The 24,002-nt window shown below is 37.0% G+C and overlaps 1 protein-coding gene across 4 annotated transcripts in view; it reads right to left on the bottom strand.

The window, feature by feature from the left end:
* CNTN4 (contactin 4) overlaps nucleotides 1–24,002 on the bottom strand; it is a 1,026,598-nt gene that overhangs the window by 791,271 nt on the left and 211,325 nt on the right. The window contains exon 3 of one of the 4 annotated variants that reach the window (XM_027522789.1): nucleotides 18,547–18,624. The exons of the other annotated variants lie outside the window; for them this stretch is intronic. The gene's annotated coding sequence lies outside the window, so the exon portion shown is untranslated. The remainder of the gene's footprint in view (nucleotides 1–18,546; nucleotides 18,625–24,002) is intronic. 4 annotated transcript variants of the gene reach the window in all.

Here is a 24,002-nt window from a genome sequence, read left to right as displayed (position 1 = left end):
TAAGATAAGATATATGGTAAGATATAGTCAAAACTATGGTTTTTCCAGTAGTCATGTAAGGATGTGAAAGCTGGACCACAAAAAAAGCTGAGCACCAAGGAACTGATGCTTTCGAATTGATGTGCTGGAGAAGACTCTTGAGATTGCCTTGGACAGCAAGGAGACCAAACCGGTCAATTCTAAAGGAAATCAATCCTGAATATTCATTGGCAGGACTGATGCTGCAGCTGAAGCTTCAATACTTTGGCCACCTGATGTGAAGAGCCAACTCACTGGAAAAGACCCTGAAGCTGGGAAGATTGAAGGCGAGAGGAGAAAGGGACAACAGAGGATGAGATGGTTGGATGTTATCATGGATTCAATGTACATGAGTTTGAGCAAACTCAGGGAGATAGTGAAGGACAAGGAGGCCTGTTGTGCTGCAATTCATGGGGTTGCAAAGGGCCGGACATGACTGAGTGATTGAACAACAACAATGGTAAGATATATTATCCTGGTACATAACTGTCCAAAATTTGAGGACTATTGATATTTGAAAGGGAAATTATATATGAATATGTGAGCCCAGAATAAAAAGGGTTTCAAAATATGGCCCCTGTTTTTCACCAGAAGCATCAATTTATCCTGGCTTTCTGGAAGAGTACTACTTTCCACCAATCATATTTGAGAACTGCATTCCTTTCCACATCTATTGCTAATTCATGGTCCAGAAAGAGATCTATGTAATAGTTTTCTTTAATGACATTTGCAGTAATTGCACAATGACATATCTTGAAAGGAAAACACAGCCAAAACAAAAGAAAATACAAAGCAAGACCATGGTTTTCTTCCCTAAGGAGGGAGAGACTTGCTGATGCAAAAAGACCAGTGTCCTCTGAACAAAGGGCTGCTGGATGCTAAAGCAAACCTTAAAGCTCGGTAAATGTTTACAATATCAGCAAATATTTTGCTATTATCATGAAGAATGAAATAGTAACTAGACAGCACAAAGGGGATGAAAGAAATGATATTTTATGACTTAGTGAATTGAGCTACACACACGATAATTTCCAGGATTGATTTCCTGTCTACTTTTGAAGCAAACAGCCATCAATTTGGAAATCCATGAAGAAGTACGTGAAGAATGCAAACATTTTCCTAGTCAGAGGCAAGTTTTTTTAGCATTCTTGAAAATAAACTTAGAAAATAAACACACACAGACATACACCCTTTGATTCTGAGGACTGTATAGTTCATGCCAGCATGAAATTTCCCTAGTTCACTATAAATCAGTTATGACTTAACAAAACTCCAGGATAGGCACTCAGAGAAGGCAATGGCATCCCACTCCAGTACTCTTGCCTAGAAAATACCATGGATGGAGGGGCCTGGTGGGCTGCAGTCCATGGGGTTGCTAGAAGTTGGACACGACTGAGCGACTTCACTTTATTTTTTCCTTTCATGCACTGGAGAAGGAAATGGCAACCCATTCCAGTGTTCTTGCCTGGAGAATCCCAAGGACGGGGCAGCCTGGTGGGCTGCCGTCTATGGGGTCACACAGAGTCGGACACGACTGAAGCAACTTAGCAGCAGCAGCAGCAGCAGGATAGGCACTGCTACTTTTGAAACCTATTGAAAAATCATCGTGGTGTCCTACATTTTCATAGGTAGGAAAATGCTTTATATGTAGTCTAGGTCCAAAAAAGCTTGGTGAACTGGTAAAAGAATAGGTTTTTCAATTAGAGAAACACTGGTTCAAAGCTAGCTATCTCATTAACTCCTATATGACCAGAGGCAAAGGATTCTCTCTTAGCTTCAATTTCTGCATTTGTAAAATGAAAGCCATAGTAACTGTCAGCGCCTGGCATGTAATATTAATTCAAAGATCATGATGGTCACTCCTATCCTTACTCTGAGTGAAACTTTATTCCCTTGTTCTGTCCTTAGAAAGAGACCAAGTCACTTAAATGAGTTCTCAGCTAAGACGGTTATTCAAATTAGGGGTCAACTTTCCTTGACAGTTAGTATGTGCTAAAGTATATTTCCTTGATGATTTGCCTAATCCCTTAAAATAATTATTTGACCTTTTCACTTTGTACCATGTTGTAATTTTCTAAAAAAAAAAAGTTAAAATACTCTAGGAGAAATTCACATTTTTTTGATAGCCTGCTTCTATTAAGAAAAACACACAAAGAAATAATACTTCTAGTCATGTATTTTTATCTCTGCATTCAACTTTATTTATGTCTTATCTCATGCAGCTTTTGAAAAACCCCACTGCACATCTGTGAAATACTGAGAGTCACAGAGGCAAATACCATCTTAGTAATATAAAAATAGCTTTGATCTGACAGACCACCTGAAAGTCTTGGCTATCCCCAACCAGGATCCCCTAGATCAGGTTTTGAGAAATACTGCAACAGGATGCCTTGGAAGCAAAGAGAAGCTACACCTCACTTAAACAGAGAGAGAAAAAGAAATAATAAAATACATGTGTGAACAACATTTAGGGAGTAGATGTCCAGAAAACAATTTTAGCTTAATTTTCTCTTCACAAGAGTAAATAAAAGAACTCTGCTTTGCAGGGGAATCACTCCTTGTAATTCGGTTTTCTGGCTGGTGGAATCAGTGAGGGTAGGGTGGGAGGACTGGATAGGGACTGGGTGACCCAGGCTGGTTCATCCCCCCTGAAAAACTACCTGGATGTAGAGAACACATAAGATTCAAGCAGATCCAAACACTTTTTCCTGAGTTTAATCTATGAGCTTTTGGGTGCAGGCTCAAGGATCTCAGAAGTCACCTGCCTCTATCCTGGCAATAGCCCCAGAGAAGCAGAAGTGAGACCCACATAGAGACACCTAATTAGAGCACAGTGTGAACCCCTGGATTCAACTATGGCTAAACTGAATCCAGGGAATGGCAATGATAAAATTAAAACTAAAAGAAAAATCCAGAAGAAAGCACATTTCTGGCCCAAACAGATAAACCCATAATATAGGTATGGACAAGTTTCCTAGTACATAAGCTTCTGGACTAGAAAATGGGAAAGTTCATGCCACACAGAATACAGACATCTGGTCCAGTACATAATACATGTATGTGTCAAAGACAAATAATCCCTTGGAAAAATTAATACAGGTACATCGTCTAACTATATGCTCCATTGTCATTCTCCTCTGTCCTCACTTTCTGCTCCAAAAACTAAGGCTTCCTAATCCAGGCCAAGGCTGATGTGCTGGAACTTCACACTAGAAACAGTGCTTCTTAACTAGTGGAGGCAATGTCCCTTCCCTACTAGAGAGCATGGGATAGTGTATGAGACATTTTTGACTGTCACAGCTTGTGGAGGGGGTTTTACTGTCATCTGGTGGGCAGAACCCAGGGATGCAGCTAAATATCCTCCATTGAACAGGACAGATTCCCAGAGCAAAATGTCAAACCTACTGAAGTTGAGAAGCTCATCTCAAGGAAATAACCTTGGCATGAGAATCATTTTCTATTTTCCCAGGCTAGTACTCTCTGAATGGCCAGTGCACTATCTAGACTTCTAAACACATCTAGGCAATATTACAAAGCCCAGTATGAAGCTTTACTATTTCCCAAAGTTGTTTGTATTCATACCATATTGTTCACAGACTAAAGTGTTTTCATTTGAGTCAATGCACTAATGAAAATATACACAGATATATGACTGTATAGGCACTTGCTTATTCAAACCAGGGTTTCAAGGCCATAGTTGCTTTGACCACAATGTTCTGGGCAGGTGGGTAGAAACTGAAAGAAATCATCAAAGAAACTTAATTTAATGGATGGATTATTTGTTGAGCTTCAGAACATGATCATTTGGTTTGAGGCACACCCTGAAAACAAAAAGAATGGGTGATCATTTCTACTGAGGAGATCTGATAAATGGAGGAAAAAGAGACATTTAAAAGTCTATACATATAGAATTCATGCAACTTGCAGCAGAATGACACTTCATGGGAACAATCTAAGCTTTTATTTACCAGCTTCCATGAACTTCCAGGAGACCATGGCAGGCAAAGATATTCTCCCAAATCCCACAGTTCCCATTCATTTCAAAATCCTCTCCTGTCTGTCTTTCTCTCCCCTTGTCATTTACAGTCTGTGCTCCAGAGACAGACTAATGGGGCTTGATTTTGTTACCCTAGCCAGCATTCCTACAGAATACTTCACCCTGCAATCATCATAGTGCCAGCAGTGCGTGTCTATGAAATTAAAATGGAAGAGATTGATTCTTCAGGTATGCGCTTGCTGCTATTGACAGTCACTCCAGATCAGTTCCTCTGAGGCAAGACAGCTCGTGCACAAAAAATACCTTTGCTTATCAAGCTGAGGCTCTGTGCCGGTGAGATGGCAATTTGGGGTCCATATGACAGCAGCCAGAGATGAGCTAGGGAGCTCAGGAGAGTGAATTCTGGTAATCCTGCAGAATTCCATTAATCTGAAATACACTAATCTGAAGCTTCAAATTCTTCTCCATTTTAAAGCTCAGGTCCACTTACAACATTACATAAACACAGGTGGTTCACCCAATAAAACTAAAAGACCCTGACAACAGCATGTTTCAGGCATTTAGATGTTCAGTACATCAGGATCTAAATTTGGGTTTTTTAAACCTTTAAACATATTTTGTTGTGGCAAAATAAATTTAAAGTAAAATTTGCTATGCTTAACTACTTTTAAAAGTACAAATCAGTGCATTAAGTAGATTTACCATGTTGTGCAACCATCTCCATTATCCATCTCCTGATCTTCCTCATTATCTCTAACAGAAACTTATATTCATTCAACAATCATTCTCTAGTCCCTGGTAAACTCTACTCTACTTTCTGTTTCTATAAATTTGACAATTTCAGGTGCCTCAGATAAGCGACACTTTTATCACTGTTTATCCTCGTGTGTGTGCCGGATTTCAGGTTCATTCATGTTATAGCATGTATCAGAAGTACACTCCTTTTACAACTTAATAATATGTTATTATATGTATAGGTATCACTTTGTTTAGCTATTCTCAATAATGCTGCTATCATCAAGGGTACAAAAGTACATGAGTCCCTTCTTTTAATTTAAAATTTGATTCATTTTAACTCTTTTAAACACATTATCTGACAGCTGCAAAGTTGCTATGGAATAAGGTAATCTAATGTTCATTTTTGTCATATGACCCTATGTGACTCCTTGTTCCATAGGGATAGAAAATATTTCACAAATAAGAACATTGCCACCTGGGGCTTTGAAGTTATTTTTCAAAGCATATACAATAAATAAGTTCATGTGTTGGTAATACTCTTTCTTCTCTCTATGGTCACCCCAAAATACCTGGTCCTTATCAACAGGTCATGAGTAAATAATACTGTTTCAAATGGTCAAATTATGTGACTTTATTTCATAAGCCACATCTCCCTCTTATAATACAAAGAGTCAAGTGACAGAGCAGAGTAAGATGTAATATTCTGAACTTTGTGATCACACATGCTCTTCTTAACTTTGTCCTGTATTAACTATGTAGTTCCATGAATAGGAACCTAAAATATTAGGCTGTACAGAAACATAACCTCAGAGGAAATCTAGCTGTGAAAGGATAAAAATAGAAGGAAAATGATCTTAAAGTTGATACAAATAAAATTAGTAACAAAATAACTGTACCCAAAACACAGATTGCTAAATATTATAATAACAACTGCATATCAAAAAGTGAAAATTTGTAAGCCATATTTTAAGAGTGAAGCTCTTCTCATTTAAACAACAGCAGAACTCTACATTTTAAAGATGTTTACTAAGTCTTGGTCACTCTGGAAGTATTAATTTACTGAACTCTCATGGCAGTTCTGTGGGAACAAAGTATTAGCGTTTTCATTTAAAGCTAAGGAAACTAAGAGTTCAAGTAACTCTCATGGGGGCACATGGCTAATAAACGGTAGAGGCAAACTTTGAGCCAGTATCTTTGTGACTCCTGAGAGGAAGCTTTTTATGACTGTGTTATCTAGAATCAGCCCAAACCACATTTCACAACTGGGACAATGCTTCGAACAAATATGTGTTTATGAGGGAGATAAGAATTAATGTGCCTTGTGAATTAAAATGGGTCCCCTCAGAGACATAAAGAGGGAGTCTGCCTAGCTTGTGTTGGACAGAGCCCGAATTATCTGGTGTTTCTCCATTCTGAAAATTTAGCAACCCAACATGGCTCCACGTGGATTCATCTGACATTTCCTTCAGACCTCTCCCCTGAGAGCCCAATACTGGCTGTTCTACTGAAATATAAATATTTTATGAGTGAATGATACCTAGAATGGTCCAAAGAGAATTTCACTGTTGCTATTATAATTATTCCTAATTATAACTGTTGTTCCCTTTGGAGCAAGTAAAATCACGGAGCACTTATGCAATCTGCTTAGAGAAAAAGACTGATAGTAATCTATAGTGGATTTATCAACGAAATGTAGACTCCTGTGTTTCTTTTTCCTATGCACTGGCATTAATAATTTTAGAAGTCAGCAGTCTAAATGGTTTTAAGTTCATACTGACATTTGCTTCAGAATAATTTATGACATCCCAAAAGTGACACAAGCAACTTAGAACAGAAGTCTTTATTAATATGGTAAATTAAAATGGAATACTGACTGATGTCTTGTGTAAAATTGACGTGCCACTAACCTTAACTATACAAATAAAGTTATATTATGAAGGTCAATTATAAGAACATTCATCCACCTGGAATATATAGCAAGTGTATTAATACATTAACTCTATGCTAATGTGGAATATAGGTGTTTAAAGGGAAAGCAATTGAAACCAAATAATAAAACCCTGATTCAAAGAAAAATCATAAATTTAGACACACAAGTTGTATTAATTCAGGATCTCCTATCCCATATCATCACTGATGCTGTTTCCTATGATTGTGTTGAAGGGTTTTTATTAAGTAGCTAAGACCAAAGTATTTTTTGTCTATAACACATTAACATATCTCAAGGACACCAACAAAGAGCAGAACATTTTTTAGTTTGAAGGGTCACCAGAGATAATTTTTTTAATTTTATTTTTAAACTTTACAAATTGTATTAGTTTTGCCAAATATCAAAATGAATCTGCCACAGGTATACATGTGTTCCCCATCCTGAACCCTCCTCCCTCCTCCCTCCCCATACCATCCCTCTGGGTCCTGCCAGTGCACTAGCCCCAAGCATCCAGTATCGTGCATCGAACCTGGACTGGCGACTCGTTTCATACATGATATTATACATGTTTCAATGACATTACCCCAAATCTTCCCACCCTCTCCCTCTGCAACAGAGTCCATAAGACTGTTCTATACATCAGTGTCTCTTTTGCTGTCTCGTACATAGGGTTATTGTTACCATCTTTCTAAATTCCATATATATGCGTTAGTATACTGTATTGGTGTTTTTCTTTCTGGCTTACTTTGTATAGTAGGCTCCCGTTTCATCCATCTCATTAGAACTGATTCAAATGTATTCTTTTTAATGGCTGAGTAATACTCCATTGTGTATACGTACCACAGCTTTCTTATCCATTCATCTGCTGATGGACATCTAGGTTGCTTCCATGTCCTGGCTATTATAAACAGTGCTGCGATGAATATTAGGGTACACATGTCTCTTTCCCTTCTGGTTTCCTCAGTGTGTATGCCCAGCAGTGGGATTGCTGGATCATAAGGCAGTTCTATTTCCAGTTTTTTAAGGAATCTCCACACTGTTCTCCATAACAGCTGTACTAGTTTGCATTCCCATGAACAGTGTAAGAGGCTTCCCTTTTCTCCACACCCTCTCCAGCATTTATTGCTTGTAGACTTTTGGATCACAGCCATTCTGACTGGTGTGAAATGGTACCTCATAGTGGTTTTGATTTGCATTTCTCTGATAATGAGTGATGTTGAGCATCTTTTCATGTGTTTGTTAGCCATCTATATGTCTTCTTTGGAGAAATGTCTAGTTCTTTGGCCCATTTTTTGATTGGGTCATTTATTTTTCTGGAGTTGAGCTATAGGAGTTGCTTGTATATTTTTGAGATTAGTTGTTTGTCCGTTGCTTCATTTGCTATTATTTTCTCCCATTCTAAAGGCTGCCTTTTCACCTTGCTAATAGTTTCCTTTGATGTGCAGAAGCTTTTAAGGTTAATTAGGTCCCATTTGTTTATTTTTGCTTTTATTTCCAATATTCTGGGAGGTGGGTCATAGAGGATCCTGCTGTGATGTATGTCAGAGAGTGTTTTGCCTATGTTCTCCTCTAGGAGTTTTATAGTTTCTGGTCTTACATTTAGATCTTTAATCCATTTTGAGTTTATTTTTGTGTATGGTGTTAGAAAGTGGTCTAGTTTCATTCTTTTACAAGTGGTTGACCAGATTTCCCAGCACCACTTGTTAAAGAGATTGTCTTTTCTCTGTATATTCTTGCCTCCTTTGTCAAAGATAAGGTGTCCATATGTGTGTGGATTTATCTCTGGGCTTTCTATTTTGTTCCATTGATCAATATTTCTGTCTTTGTGCCAGTACCATACTGTCTTGATAACTGTGGCTTTGTAGTAGAGCCTGAAGTCAGGTAGGTTGATTCCTCCAGTTCCATTCTTCTTTCTCAAGGTAGCTTTGGCTATTCGAGGTTTTTTGTGTTTCCATACAAATTGTGAAATTATTTGTTCTAGCTCTGTGAAGAATACCGTTGGTAGCTTGATAGGGATTGCACTGAATCTATAAATTGCTTTGGGTAGTATACTCATTTTCACTATATTGATTCTTCCAATCCATGAACATGGTATATTTCTCCATCTATTAGTGTCCTCTTTGATTTCTTTCACCAGTGTTTTATAGTTTTCTATGTATAGGTCTTTAGTTTCTCTAGGTGGATATATTCCTAAGTATTTTATTCTTTCCGTTGCAATGGTGAATGGAATTGTTTCCTTAATTTCTCTTTCTGTTTTCTCATTATTAGTGTATAGGAATGCAAGGGATTTCTGTGTGTTGATTTTATATCCTGCAACTTTACTATAATCATTGATTAGTTCTAGTAATTTTCTGGTGGAGTCTTTAGGGTTTTCTATGTAGAGGATCATGTCATCTGCAAATAGTGAGAGTTTTACTTCTTCTTTTCCCCCACCTTCTCATTCTCTACATGAGGAAACAAAGATCTAGAAATGCTAAAGCACAGACAGGAAGAGGGCCTCAGCCTATCTCTCACTCCAGAATTATATTCCCTACAATGTGCTTGATTTTCACTCCAGCTTTTTCTTTGCTAAGGTACTCTCTCTCCTTTTGTTCTCTAACTCTAACAGATTGTCTAAGACCAACTCTTAAAATAAGTAAAACAGAGGTAATAATTCCTAATAAATAGATGTATTATGATGGACGAACCCAATGGTCTTGAAATTGTACTTGAAAAGTGTAAAATTTATGATTTTTATATTCTAATGGCTATGACTATATTGGTTTATTGCACATATAAATGTATATTTATCATAAATGTCACTCACTGAAGAAGTTGAACTCTTTTGAAAAGTCTAGTCTCTTTTTGGCAACCCACTCCAGTATTCTTGCCTGGAGAATCCCATGGACAGAGGAGCCTGGCAGGCCATGGTCCATGGGGTCGCAAAGAGTCGGACACAACTGAAGCGACTAAGCATGCACGCACCCACTGTCTCTTAAGAAGTCAAAAATAATACAGGCTTTCAGATCAGGAAATAGTGGTTTCTAGGTGAGCTGCACTCAACTTACTGCCTATCATTTTTGAATATCTCTAGATAGTCTAGATGTCTAAAATTGTAACAGTAATATTTCTCTTACATGGTAGCTGTGAATAATGAATAATAAATATAAAATACAGGACAGTGCTTGGAGCCCACTATACGTTTGATAATTATTGAGAAATATTAATTTTCTTTCCTCTTCCTTTTGAATCCTTCCTTCTTTCCTTTGAATATGTATAAATTGCAAAGGTTTAAATAGTACTAACACATGGGCACAAATTTAGACTTATAAAATTATGTTATTACAGTAGAGAACTACTTAGTAAGCTTCCCTATAACATAATACAATGATACACAGCAGAAAATAAATCTGCCCACACACCCCTAAGCATTCTCAATTAAAATAGGGTACTTATAGCTCTTACATTTCGAGGAGAGGAATATACAAAAATCTGGATTTAGCTTAGAAATGTTTAATGGAGAATAATACAGTCACCCTATTCAAGAGAGAAGAATGCTGTGGCATTAAAAGACACTTTGCTATATCCCAGAGATTCTGACAATTCCTGACAGAGGCAAGACCAAGCTCTTCTGGTATAAGCTTCCTTTCTGATAAGAAGAGTTCTAGTAATGTCTATTTCCAGCACATTAGATCCTTTAGCATATACAATATAGGAAAGGTTGTATGTTCACATGATGACATACTAGTATATTCAAGCTACCGCGTTTAACATATCAGATCACACTAAGATTGATATTCAACATAATTGTAAGCTACATCAAGAGAAAACACAAAACAACAGGAAAACAAAGCCAAAAGATGAAGTGTTCTGAACTGAGTGCTAGAGGACATACCAAAGACATTTTTACTGTTAATACTAAAGTACGGGAACACTTTGAAACAATATTACTCCTTTCAGAAGAAAAGAATCGCTAGCTTAGTGGGCCACAGACTCTGAGTGCTAGCATGTCAGTCCTTTTAAAGAAATTACCAGCACTCTGCTTTTGGTTTACTGTCTCCCACCTTGCATTTTACCAACTGTATCGAAGCATGGAGTCTAACAGCTCCAATTTTTTTCACAGCAGCTGTGCTGTGTGAGAAAAATTGACAGATTAACTAGAAGAAAGCCTCCAAAGTCACTAGAAACTATAGCTGCCCATTGGAACAGAATCATAGACTGAAGAATACAGGGAAAGGAATGCCTCAGTGATCCAATGCACTAGCCCCAGTGGGTATGAGACTGTTACTCAGGATTTGAGTATGAGTAGGAGAGGCTCCATCCAGGAATGAAAACCTGGACAATCATGACCAACAAACAACCTGGCTAAGGAAGGAAAGTTATGACCAACCTAGATAGCATATTCAAAAGCAGAGACATTACTTTGCCAACAAAGGTCCGTCTAGTCAAGGCTATGGTTTTTCCTGTGGTCATGTATGGATGTGAGAGTTGGACTGTGAAGAAGGCTGAGCACCGAAGAATTGATGCTTTTGAACTGTGGTGTTGGAGAAGACTCTTGAGAGTCCCTTGGACTGCAAGGAGATCCAACCAGTCCATTCTGAAAGAGATCAGCCCTGGGATTTCTTTGGAAGGAATTATGCTAAAGCTGAAACTCCAGTACTTTGGCCACCTTGTGCGAGGAGTTGACTCATTGGAAAAGATTCTGATGCTGAGAGGGATTGGGGGCAGGAGAAGAAGGGGATGACAGAGGATGAGATGGCTGGATGGCATCACTGATTCAATGGATGTGAGTCTGGGTGAACTCTGGGAGTTGGTGATGGACAGGGAGGCCTGGCGTGCTGGGATTCATGGGGTCGCAAAGAGTAGAACACGACTGAGCGACTGAACTGAACTGAAGGATAAATATTTGGATTGGAAAAGTAGCTACTGATTTTTCTGGGTATTTCAGTTATCATTTTCATGAGTCTTTTAGTTGCCAGCTTCTTCTAAAAAATACACAACAGTAAACATACCTGCCCCTTACATAAATTAATGAGGTCAAGCTAAAAGAGACAGCAACTGGTTCACAAACAAGCATCACTCTTAACTGAGTTTAGAAATACACACTTGTCCTTTTATGATAATCTGTCAGGTCTAGATTCAGGAGGAAGCTCTACACCTCACATTTGTACAGAAAATATATAGTGTGTTTGAGAAATATTTGTTATGTGGTCCATACAACCATGCTAAATAAATAGGGAGGACTAGTATTATGACACCTATTTTAGAGATAAATGACTTAGAGGTCTGACAGCTTAAATGCAGTGACTAACAGCACAGGAGGTTAGGAAAGGGATGGTGTGCCTGTTTGTGGGGAATGAGATGAAGGCATGAGGAGGAGGAAAGAAGTCCTGAAAGAGAAGTTTGAGGAAGATATATATTGGCTCAACCTCAATGTAATTCACATGTTTTCTTTTCCTTTTTTGAGTTACTTATTTTAAAAGTTTGCAACGATATACCTTTAAAAGACAACTATGGATTTACAGGGCTTCCCAGGTAGCGCTAGTGGTAAAGAACTGCCTGCCAATGCAGGAGACAGAAGAAATGTGGGTTCAAGTCCTGGTTTGGGAAGATCCCCAGGAGAAGTAAACAGCAACCCACTGCAGTATTCTTGCCTGGAGGATCCTATGGACGGAAGAGCCTGGTGGGCTATCGTCTGGGGTCGCAAAGAGTCAGACACAACTGAAGCGACTTAGCATGCACCCACCTTTTACATGGAGAACCATGAGTATTATATCACATAGACTTCAGGATCTACCAGAATGGATTTCCTCCTGACTTACTGAGATGCAGAATTTCCCATGGATCTTTATAACAAACCAGCTGATAACTAAGAGGTTCATATCATCCAGAATAGCTAGGTTAGAGCATAATATGATCAAAATCGATGTCTTAAAGCAACTCATTTCTGGTCTCATGATTGTTGACAATGCTTGTTCACAACAATTCTTCAGGGGGATGAAAAGCAGTACCAATAAACACTTCTAAATTCTCCACAACAGCAAGAAGGAAAACAAACTAGGGACTAGCTTTTAAATCTTTCATTCAATTGTGATTCATATCCTTTGTATTCATATTCCATTGGTCACAGCAACTCATTTGGCCTCAGTTTGGGGAGAAGTAAAATCCTACCATTTGCCCAGAAAGAGACTGAGAACAAGAATATTGTATACAATTAATTCTTCAGCTTAAAATTTTTTCCCCTCATTTCATGAAAACCCTCACAGTTTTCATATACCTAAATCAATATTTATTAAGTACTTACATTTTAAGAGAAACACATCCCTGATCAAGAGTCCTGTAAATTTCGTACCACTGAAAAATACCTAAGGATTACCTGAGAAGTTGTTATCTTAAATGAAGAAAAAGTTTTTAAGAAAGAAATGCAATTGCTTGGAACACATTTTTCTATTCAATACTTTCCATATGAGCAATTTCCCCAGTAATTCTCTAATCACACAGCTTTCCAAAGTCTTATAAATGTGCACCAGCCTTTCTCTGACATAAGACGCTGTACAGATGGCAAATGAAATGCACACTCCTCACTCCTGTGAGCATGCCAGACCACTGAAGAAAACTTATTGAAATGCTATTCCTGCTGAGTGTCCAGGAAGAGCATCAGTCATTTGTTCTCACAGGTGCACAGCTGCACTTTCTGTCAAGTCTGATTCGCGTAACACTTGATACACTACCTTTACCGCAGATGATAAAAAGTAGATTAGCAAAGAGTCATTAAAAGCATCAATAGAAAGAAAACCCAACACTGTCTGTGTCAGTGACCAGCCTCTTTCTGCTTCTTGTCAAATATGTTTCTGTTTGATATATTTGTTCCAAAAAAATAATGAAGCAAATTATCAATATAAAATTACAAATCAAAATAGTATTCTCAGGTTGAGAGAAAGACAAAGCAAGAGTATTTCAAATAAAGGGTGGGGGAATCAATCACCAACTCCATCCACAGTTCTTTGCTTTCTGAAGAGACTATGACTTATTCCTGTTGCCGCTGCTAGGCGGGACAGCTTGAATCAGGAATGGAGAAACAGCCTTCAATTAAAAATTCATTGAAATTTGTCAGCTCCAATAAGACATTAATGCCATTTCAAGGGGGAATAGTAGGTGTGTTTTTGATTCAGCCTGCTTGTTTCTGATATTTTCATTCTACACTACATTCTTTAGCTGTTATTTTTCATTTGCTAACAAGGGAGAAAAGAAGTGCAAAATACAGGAGGATAAAGTCAAGGGAGATTTTTTGTTTATAAATCAAACATGAAAATTTCAAAACACATCCACTGCTTTGAAAGACAAGTTGAATAGCTATCATTTGAGAGTTAACCAGATTTGTGCACTTGCGGTAAAAATGTTTTATAGTATTTCAGTGGCAATCCTTTTATTTCTATAGGATAATAGAAAACAAGTGGGAGCAGAGACAGCAAGTTGTATATGGTGCCAGGTTAAAAGGTTTCATATCCATGGATATTTTCAGTTAAAATATCAAGGGACACCTAAAGACAGACACATAGATGCTTAATATGCAATTGGGGTATGAAAGAAACCATTTTTAAAGGGAACAAGTAGTAGTATACATATTAGTCGAAACATTATCTACAACTGTTAACATAAAACTAAAAATAAGGATGTTGTATGATGATGCAGAATATGCTGGGGTGAAAAAGCAGGAATGCTCACTCTTATGCTATGAATGTCTCCAGTAGCTTCATAAGTCATAGAGGACATTACTTTTATGAATAGTGAATGACAGACGTTCTGCAGTGTTCACCCTAGTACATGCTGCACTGATGGCAAAAATGTCTTTGTAGAACTTTCTTCATGTAGAAGTTCCATAGTTTCATAGTGCCACTCACGGTCAAGTAACATTAGCTTGTAAAAATGGGATTCTTACAATCATCTAGGCTAAACTTTTCACTTTATATAAGAGAAACTCAAATCTTTAAGAGTAAGAAACTTGAAAAGCACCTAGAAAGTTAGTTGAAGACAGACGAAAGCCAAGTCAATTGACTGTTGTTCCAACACTCACACTTGACCCTTTTATCACAAGTCTCCATTAAGAGAACATGTATTTCCCATTCATGCGTTTGCTTCCCAAACATGTAGAAACTCTTGGAGTGTACGATACATTTTTCACATACTCCATCTGGCAAATGGAATAAGTGAGGATAAAAAGAGTTAAGAAAAGAACATACATAGCATAGTATAAAGTGTTTAAGTTAGTTTTTACTATTATTGTTTCTTACCATTTTACAGGTAGGCAGGATTTACTTAAACATGTGTAGGCAAAATATAAAAGTAATCATGCCAGACTTGAGCTAGTCCTGAGACCTTCCAGATACAGAAAACACAGGTGGCAAATGGTTTCTCTTTCACTCTGTTTGTCCAGTATAGTTTGGTTGGTTCACAACAATGACTTTAATATCTAGTTTCCAAAACATTAAAGTTGAGTAAAATTTTTTTTTAAAAAAATCCCAATTCCAATTTCTTTTGATAGACTAAAAATACCTGCTACTACAAGAACCCCATCCTGTAGTGGCACCGACTATCTAAACCAAGTAGGGTATTCTGTTAAGCTCCTACCAGGGGAAGGCTTGGACTGAAGGGCCGACAACTGGAAATGGAGAAATAAGTAATCACACACACACACACACACACACACACACAAAGAGATGTGATACACAGAGAACAAATAATAAAAAGGAAGATATAAATTCTACCTTATCCATAATACCATTAAATGTAAAGAGATGAAAAGGGAGAGATTTACAGGATAGATTGAAAAGAAAACCCATGTTCCAACTTCATGCTATGCACAAAGGAAACACTGTGGATTCAAATGAACAATAGGTTGAAAGTGAAGGATGGAAAATGATATTCCCAACAAACAGTATTCAAAAGTGAGCTTGACTGCCATTACTAATGACAGGTTGCACTACTTCAAGCCAAAAACACCAGCAATAGAGTGGAACATTTTATAATGAAAACATGGTCACTCTACTAGGAAAATATAATAATTAATAAAAATATATGCACTTAAAAAGAGACCCAAAGTACATAAGGGAAAGAGAGATGAAAGCATAATAATTCAACAATAATAATAGAAGAAATATTAAAATCGGTAACCTAACCTTCCATCCTAAGACACTGGAAGCAGAAGAGAAAAAGAAACGTGAAACCTGGCAGAATGGAAGGAATAATGAGAACTGGAGAGAAAAGAGAGAAGAGAAAGACAACAGAGAAAAATCAGTGAAACTAAAAGTTGGTTCTTCAGTAATAAAATTGAGAGAACTTCAGCTAGATTAAGAAAAAGCTGGAGAAGATTAAAAATCTAGAACAATCAAGAAAAAAATGGAGAAGATTCAAATTCCTAAAATTAAGAATAGAACAGGGGTGACTACAACCTAACTCCCATATATTTTTAGGTGACTCTAAGGGAATGCTGGAGAAGGCAATGACACCCCACTCCAGTACTCTTGCCTGGAAAATCCCATGGACAGAAGAGCCTGGTAGGCTGCAGTCCATGGGGTCCCTAGGAGTCGGACACAACTGAAGCGACTTAGCAGCAGCAGCAGCAGCAAGGGAATGCTACAAATCTTTGTACGCCAACAAATTAGGTAACCTAATAAAATGGACAAATTACCATAAAAGCATAAAACTACTAAAACTGCATCAAGAAAAACAGAAAAAATCTGAATATAACCATGAAAGCAATTGAATTAGTAATACATTCCTACGTAGAAGTCCAAGAACAGAAGGGTACACTAGTGAATGCTACCCAATGTTTAATGTAATTCTCTAAAAGAAATAAAAAAGGAGGAAGTGCTTCCAACTTATTCTGTCAGACCAGTATTACCCTGATTCCAAAACTAGTCAAGGATATCTCAAGAAAATTACAGATTAATATCCTTTATGACGACTGACTTAAAAACACTTCAACAAAATAGTTAAAAACCAAATCCAGAAAGATTTTAATTTAAGGAATGCAAGGTTTGTGCAGTATATCAAAAGGAATCAGTTTAATATTTCACATTAGTGTATTAAAGGACAAAAGCCACAAGATTATTTTATAGATGTACAAAACACATTTGACACAATGCAACACCTTTCATTATAAAAACATTCCAGAAACAAGGAAAAGAAAGGGATTTACTCAATCTGTTAAAAGTCATCTATAAAAATCACACAAGAAATGTCATGCTTATTAGTGAAGCAGTGAAAGCCTTCCTTATAAGGTCATAAACAAGATAATGATGTCTGCTCTTGCTACTTCTATTCAACACTGTATTGGAGATTCTAGACAGGACAATTAGGCAAGAAAATGAAACACAATTCTTCCAAACTGGAAAAGAAGTAGCACAATTATTTCAATCTGCAGATGACATGATCTTCTATACAGAAAATCCAGTGAAATTCATTAAAAAATCTGTAAGATCTAACAAAATATCCAAGATAAATAAAAATGTGTCCACACAAAAACTGTATACAAATGATCATAGGTGCATTTTTTATAAAGGTAAAATATTCAAACAATTTCCATGTCCATCATAATGATGAATAAATAAACAAACTGTTGTATACCATGTAATGCAGGATTGTTCATCCATTAAGAGAAATGAAGCACAGATCTTGCTACAACATAGATAAAAATTCAGCATTGTGATAAGTGAAAAATGGGACTCAAAAGTCTATGTATTTTATACTACGTATGTATAATGTCTAGAATAAGCAATTTACAGAAGCAGGGTACTGATTAGTGATTTCCAGAGACTGAGAGGCCAATGTGGATTGGGTACTTAAAGGACTGTAAATTTCTCTCAATTTTGAAAATATTTTAGAACTGAATGATGGTAATGACTGCAAAACTCAGAATTGTTTAAAAAAAAATATTGAGTTGCAAAACATTTAGTATTCTTAAGAACTGGGGATTTGCGGCATTATCTGATACATTATTTGTTTAGTCAGATAACACAATATGATAAAGCCAAATTTTTACTTTCAATATTTTCCTAATTATCAAGGCCAATAACGTTTCATCTAAATTACATTGTGAATTCAACTGGGAAGATGGAAGTATCTTTCTCGTAAGTGACATAACATCCCTTCCTTCCCTTACGTCCATCTTTAATCATAATCAGTGTCAAGGAACGTGTAAAAATCAAAAAGCTACTAACAGAACCTGGCTCTAAACATGTTTCACTGCACCTGAACAATGTAGATTAATAATCACATTAATATTTTCTAATGAGGTATTTATAATATACAATTATTTTTTCTTTAAATATACTAATTCACTTTAGCAACAGGTAAAACTGAGCATCGTAACTAAGCTACATAATGATCACATAAGCCATAAACTAATGAATCTAATTTGGTGTGAATAATGAAATGAACAGGCCTATAAATCTAAACTAGTAAAGAACATATTTTATCAGATATATTTTCTAATTTACATAGTAGCTCCCAACATCTCATTAGAGATAAATGAACAGAGCATATCACCAAATGATGCATTCCTGAAACTACTATCTTTAACATCTCATCAAAAGATAAATGGATTGAATATCATTGGCATCTCACCTATTAATATGTTACCTAGCTTTATAGAAAATTTGAATAACACTCAGCTAAACGTGCCATCATCTAATTTATTTTTGAAGAGGAAAAGTCCAAAGGTAATACTTAATTTTAAACAAAATATAACTTTTACACAGAACTCCAAGTATCCAACGTAGTCTGAAAATTCTAGTAGTGTGACTCTTGAGCTAAGGACCCTTAGCTCTGAAGGGAGTTGAGAGAGCACACAGAAGTTCCTGTGCTCCTTCTTGTCCACACTCACTTGCTGTATTCACTTCTCTGAGGATTGTTGTTGATCACAATCTGGGCTTCCCTGGTGGGTCAGCGGTAAAGAATCCACCTGCAATGCAGAAGTCACAGGAAATGTAGGTTTGATTCCTGAGTCAGGAAGTTGCCCTGAAAGAGCACATGGCAACAGGCTCCCGTATTCTTGCCTGGAGAATCCTACCGAAAGAAGAGCCTGGTGGGCTACAGTCCATAAGGTCACAAAGAGTCGGACACGACTGAAGTGAATGGGCATGGATTGTAGCCTGCCTGGCTCCTCTGTTCATGAGATTTCCCAGGCAAGAATACTGGCATGGGTTGTCATTTTCTTCTCCAGGGTTCTTCGTGACCCAGGGATGGAACCCATGGTCTCCTCCATTGCAGGCAGATTCTTTACCCCTAAGCCAAGTGGAAAGCCCCTAAGCTAAATCAGAGATGCCTTTCAGACTCTAAAACTTAAAGCTCAGAGCTGTCCTCCACGGTGGTGCTGAAAGTGTGTGCCGAGCTGTCTAAACATTAGATATAAAAACCTGTGGTTTTAAGAGTCAATCCTTAAATAATAGAGTGGAAACAGAGATTAGTGGTTTAAATAGCATGGATTAACATCTATCAACTAATAAATGAGGAAATAAAATGAATATACATACAAAGAACTATTTTTTCAAGAAATAATGAAGTATTGATATATGTTATCGTATAAGTGAACCTTGAAAATATTATGCTACATGAAAGAAGGGAATCTTGGAATTCCACATATTATCTGACTCCACTTCTGTGAAATGTCTAGAATCATAAAATCTATAGAGACATAAATTAGATTAGTGGTTGCCTAGAACAGTGGAGACAACAAATTAGGGGGAAATAGCAGTGATTACTAATGAGTACTAAGGTTTTTCTTTTTTCTTTGAGAGGGGGACAAGGAAAAATTCTTTCAATATTTATTTGTTTGGCTGTGCCAGGTCTTGGCTGTGGTACACAGGATTTTCAATCTCCTTTAGTTGAGTCATATGAGATCTAGTTCCCTGACCTAGGATTGAACTTGGGCCCCCAGCATTGGGAGTGTGAAGTCTTAGCCTCTGGACCACCAGGGAAGTCATGGGACAAGAAAGCATCCTAAAACTGATTGTGGTAACAAATTAATATAATTATTGTCCATTGTAAATATACTAAACACCATTAAACTGCACAATTTAAATAGGTAAGATGTATGGTATGTAATATATCTCAATAAAGCTGTTATTTTTTTTTTAACAAGATCATGAGTTTATAACATGACTCTACTACTCAAGAGCTCTGGAATCATCAGAAAGTAACGTAACTTTTCTCACCTTCAGTATATTATCTGAACGTAGAGATGGTAACAGTATCTATACTTTCTAGTTTTGAAGACTGAATGATTTCTGTATATGTAAAGCATTTAGGATAATGTCTCATACAGTAAATATCACCTGTTACTATGGCTAACAAAAGCATTTTCTTCTAAGGTGTCTCCTGAAATATGATGGCTGCCATTGTGTATAACAGATGTGTCAACAAAAGGGCATCTCAGTGTTCAAAATTCCATTCACATGCTTATTCTTACATATTAATGGAGTATATACAGTCTGTTTGGCATAGTTAGGTGTAAATAAAACTCTAGATGAATAATAAGCTCATAGATAGGACCTCCCAAAATTTCATTAGATGCCCCTTCTTACAGAACAAAGTAATTAATACCTCCTTAGCCTCGATAGTGGCAAGAAACAGTCTTCTTTGTCTTTCATGCACTTCTCATGATAAAAATGGGTGCAGTCAGACAAAGTCTAGATGGAAGTAAGTCAACTATGGTCTGGCTCTCAGATTTCCTGGTAGGAGAATCAATCTTAGAAAGTAGGATAGCATTTCAAAAATAATAGCTGTAATGACTTAAACTGCTGCTGCTGAGTCACTTCAGTCCTGTCCAACTCTCTGCGACCCCATAGACAGCAGCTCACCAAGATGCCCCATCCCTGGGATTCTCCAGGCAAGAACACTGGAGTGGGCTGCCATTTCCTTCTCCAATGCATGAAAGTGAAAAGTGAAAGTGAAGTCGTTTAGTCATGTCTGACCCTCAGCGACCCCATGGACTACAGCCTTCCAGGCTCCTCCATCCATGGGATTTTCCAGGCAAGAGTACTGGAGTGGGGTGCCATTGCCTTCTCCGTGACTCAAACTAGGGTACACCAATTAACTCAAACTAAGATTTCCCTATGATGTATTTTTATTAATTTATTTTCAAGTTGTATAATCAAATTACCTAAAGTTTTATGAAGTAAACAGTATGTTTATCCCAAAAGAATTCCTTTACATAGAAAAACAAATAGTAATGAGCTCAACTTCAATTTAGACAGAATAAAATATATATATATATATTCACTAGGATAATTAGGAAAAGGCAATGGCAACCCACTCCAGTACTCTTGCCTGGAAAATCCCATGAGCGACTTCACTTTCACTTTTCACTTTCATGCATTGGAGAAGGAAATGGCAACCCACTCCAATGTTCTTGCCTGGAGAATCCCAGGGACCATGGAGCCTGGTGGGCTGCCGTCTATGGAGTCGCACGGAGTCGAACACGACTGAAGCGACTTAGCAGCAGCAGCAGCATAATTAACAAGTGCTCCATATACCTCTGATCATTTTCAAATTACAGTTTAATGTTATCAGTGATTTTTGTCTAGTAGATTGCTAATCTGTGGAAACTAGAAACTAAGTTTTCAATTTAGTTATTTTCATATGTCTTAGAGATTTTTTTTTTTAAAGACAGGTCAAGCCAGCTTTAATCACAAGTATGACAGCTTAAGGGACAGTTCCAATACCAGTACTTACAGAAGTCAAAAGTGGATTCCAGTCTGAGTTCTGACATGAATGCTCTATTAGAAAATTGCATCTGACTCAGCCAAACTCAAGCTTCACACTGTGTTCAAACAACTCTATATTATTTGCTAAATGAGTTGCCTCCTTTTGCTGTGATTATAATTTCTGCTCAAGGTTCATAATCAAATTTCTTACAAATCAAAAGGAATAAAACATAAGGTAAAACTGTTGAAAACCAGCTATCAACAAAAAGGTCAAGGCCTCCAGCATGAAAAAGGAAAATAAAAGAAACCTTATTCTCTGGTCTAGAATCAGATTTGTTCTTGATATAGAGCAGAATCATTTATAACTACAAAAAATATTTTAACTAGTATTAAAGCATATTACAAGCTCTCTTAATTCAATTTTCTCTGGCATTTATTGTGTTTCATAAAATATCCTAATGTCACCCAGATTTATAAAAATGTATTTATAACTTAATAAATGGCTAAAATAGATTATTCATAATCAGATACAATGCAGGCCATAATAACCTAAATTGATACAAATATTTGTTTTCCTCCCCATCATAAAAGTAATTAGTGTTTGAAGACAAAGTTTTTCTTTTCATTCTATAGTAATGGATACTAAAAATGTACATCTGTATACACTTGATATTTCAACATTACTACTGTACAGTTAGCATTCAGCGTCAGAACATCTGGTGGATTTACGTATTTCAATTTGCAATGAATTGATGAATGGTCAAGGACATATCAAGGATGGCTTAGGCCAAATCCGGATTTGAGGAATAATACCAATAATATTTTGAAAATGATTATCCACTATGTTGTTACTTCCTGCAGGTGAATCAAGCTCTTATTTGAAAGCCACTAAACAGGCAAGACTTCATGGTATTTTCAGGTTTCTCTGATAAAATGTTTTATTAAAAAAAAAAGAAAAAGAGGGTTTACTGACTATCCTCTGATTCTCTCTAGGGTAAATGAAAACAGCCAACAGTAATAAATGAGAATATTAATTCCACCATTTGGGCTCAAAATAAACATTCACTTGTTGCTGCAATTTTTTTTTTCATTTTATTTTATTTTAACTTTACAATATTGTATTGGTTTTGCCATATATCAAAATGAATCTGCCGCAAGTATACATGTGTTGCTGCAATTTTTAAGGCCCCAGACTTTAAGGAAGAAATTATTGCTTAAGATAAAAACTGCAATACTTCCCAAACAATTCTACTATTGTGAGAACCTTACACAAGCCAATCTGTCCTGCAGTTTCAGGTAGTGATCTTGTTACTGACGCCACAGTCTTGCATTTTCCAGAATGTCACAGAGTTGAAATAATACAGTCTGTAGCCTTCTCCGGAGAAGGCAACGGCACCCCACTCCAGTACTCTTGCCCAGAAAATCCCATGGATGGAGGAGCCTGGTGGGCTGCAGTCCATGGGGTCGTAAGAGTCGGACACGACTGAGCGACTTCACTTTCACTTTTCATTTTCATGCATTGGAGAAGGAAATGGCAATCCACTCCAGTGTTCTTGCCTGGAGAATCCCAGGGATGGGGGAGCCTGGTGGGTTGCTGTCTCTGGGGTCGCAGAGTCGGACACGACTGAAGCGACTTAGCAGCAGCAGCAGTAGTCTTCTCAGAATGGCTTCTTTCACACAGTAATATAAATTTAAGCTCTCTCATCTCTTTCACGGCTTGATGGCTCATTTCTTTTTAGTAGTGAATAATATTATTCCATTGTTGGGACATACCACAATTATCTATTCACTTACTAAAGGACATCTTGGTTGCTTCCAAATTTTGTAATCATGAATAAAGTTGCTATAAAAATTTGTGTTCAGGTTTCTGTATGAATTTAAGTCCTCTGGGTAATTATGAAGCATGATTTCTGGGTTACTTGCTTTTGAAAATTGAATATAAAAGAATTTGAAATTAATTTTCCATTGAGTTTTACAAGAAAAAGGGTCAGATAGAAGTATAGAGAGACAGAGGGACAAGTTAAAGAAGACAAGGGGAGAGGGAAAGAGAACAAATTTTAAAATTCCCATTTGTCTCAAGGGCATTTTGAAACATACAGAATGTAATTAGGGAACTAATTTCTCAGAATGTAAGGTTAATGAGATAATTAGTTGAGTTGAGCAATACATGAGGTACTGAATGCTTAAAAAATTAATATACTTATTCTAACTGAGTAATTATAACAGGGACAAAAGCCAGGTTTGAAAATAAGCTGTTAAGTCCCAAGAAAAAGGTTGAGACTAGATTTTAATTCAACAAAATGAAGACAGCCCTATCAGAGCAACTTAAAATTATGTATTTATAACTATTTTTAAACATAAAATGGAATATATATTTTAAATAATTTATTACTAAACAAATTCTCTTCTAAGAGTTGGTTCAGTTCAGTTCAGTCGCTCAGTTGTGTCCAAATCTTTGCGACCCCATGGACTGCAGCACACCAGGCTTCCCTGTCCATCACCAGTTCCCAGAGCTTACTCAAACACATGTCTATCAAGTCAGTGATGCCATCCAACCATCTCATCCACTGTCATCCTCTTCTCCTGCCTTCAATCTTTCCTAGCATCAGGGTCTTTTCCAATGAGTCAGTTCTTT

This window comes from Bos indicus x Bos taurus, chromosome 22, assembly GCF_003369695.1.
Source record: "Bos indicus x Bos taurus breed Angus x Brahman F1 hybrid chromosome 22, Bos_hybrid_MaternalHap_v2.0, whole genome shotgun sequence".
In the NCBI taxonomy this organism is placed as follows: Eukaryota; Metazoa; Chordata; class Mammalia; order Artiodactyla; family Bovidae; genus Bos; species Bos indicus x Bos taurus.
Note: the sequence above shows the minus strand (reverse complement) of the source record. Positions and strands in the feature narration are given on the sequence as shown.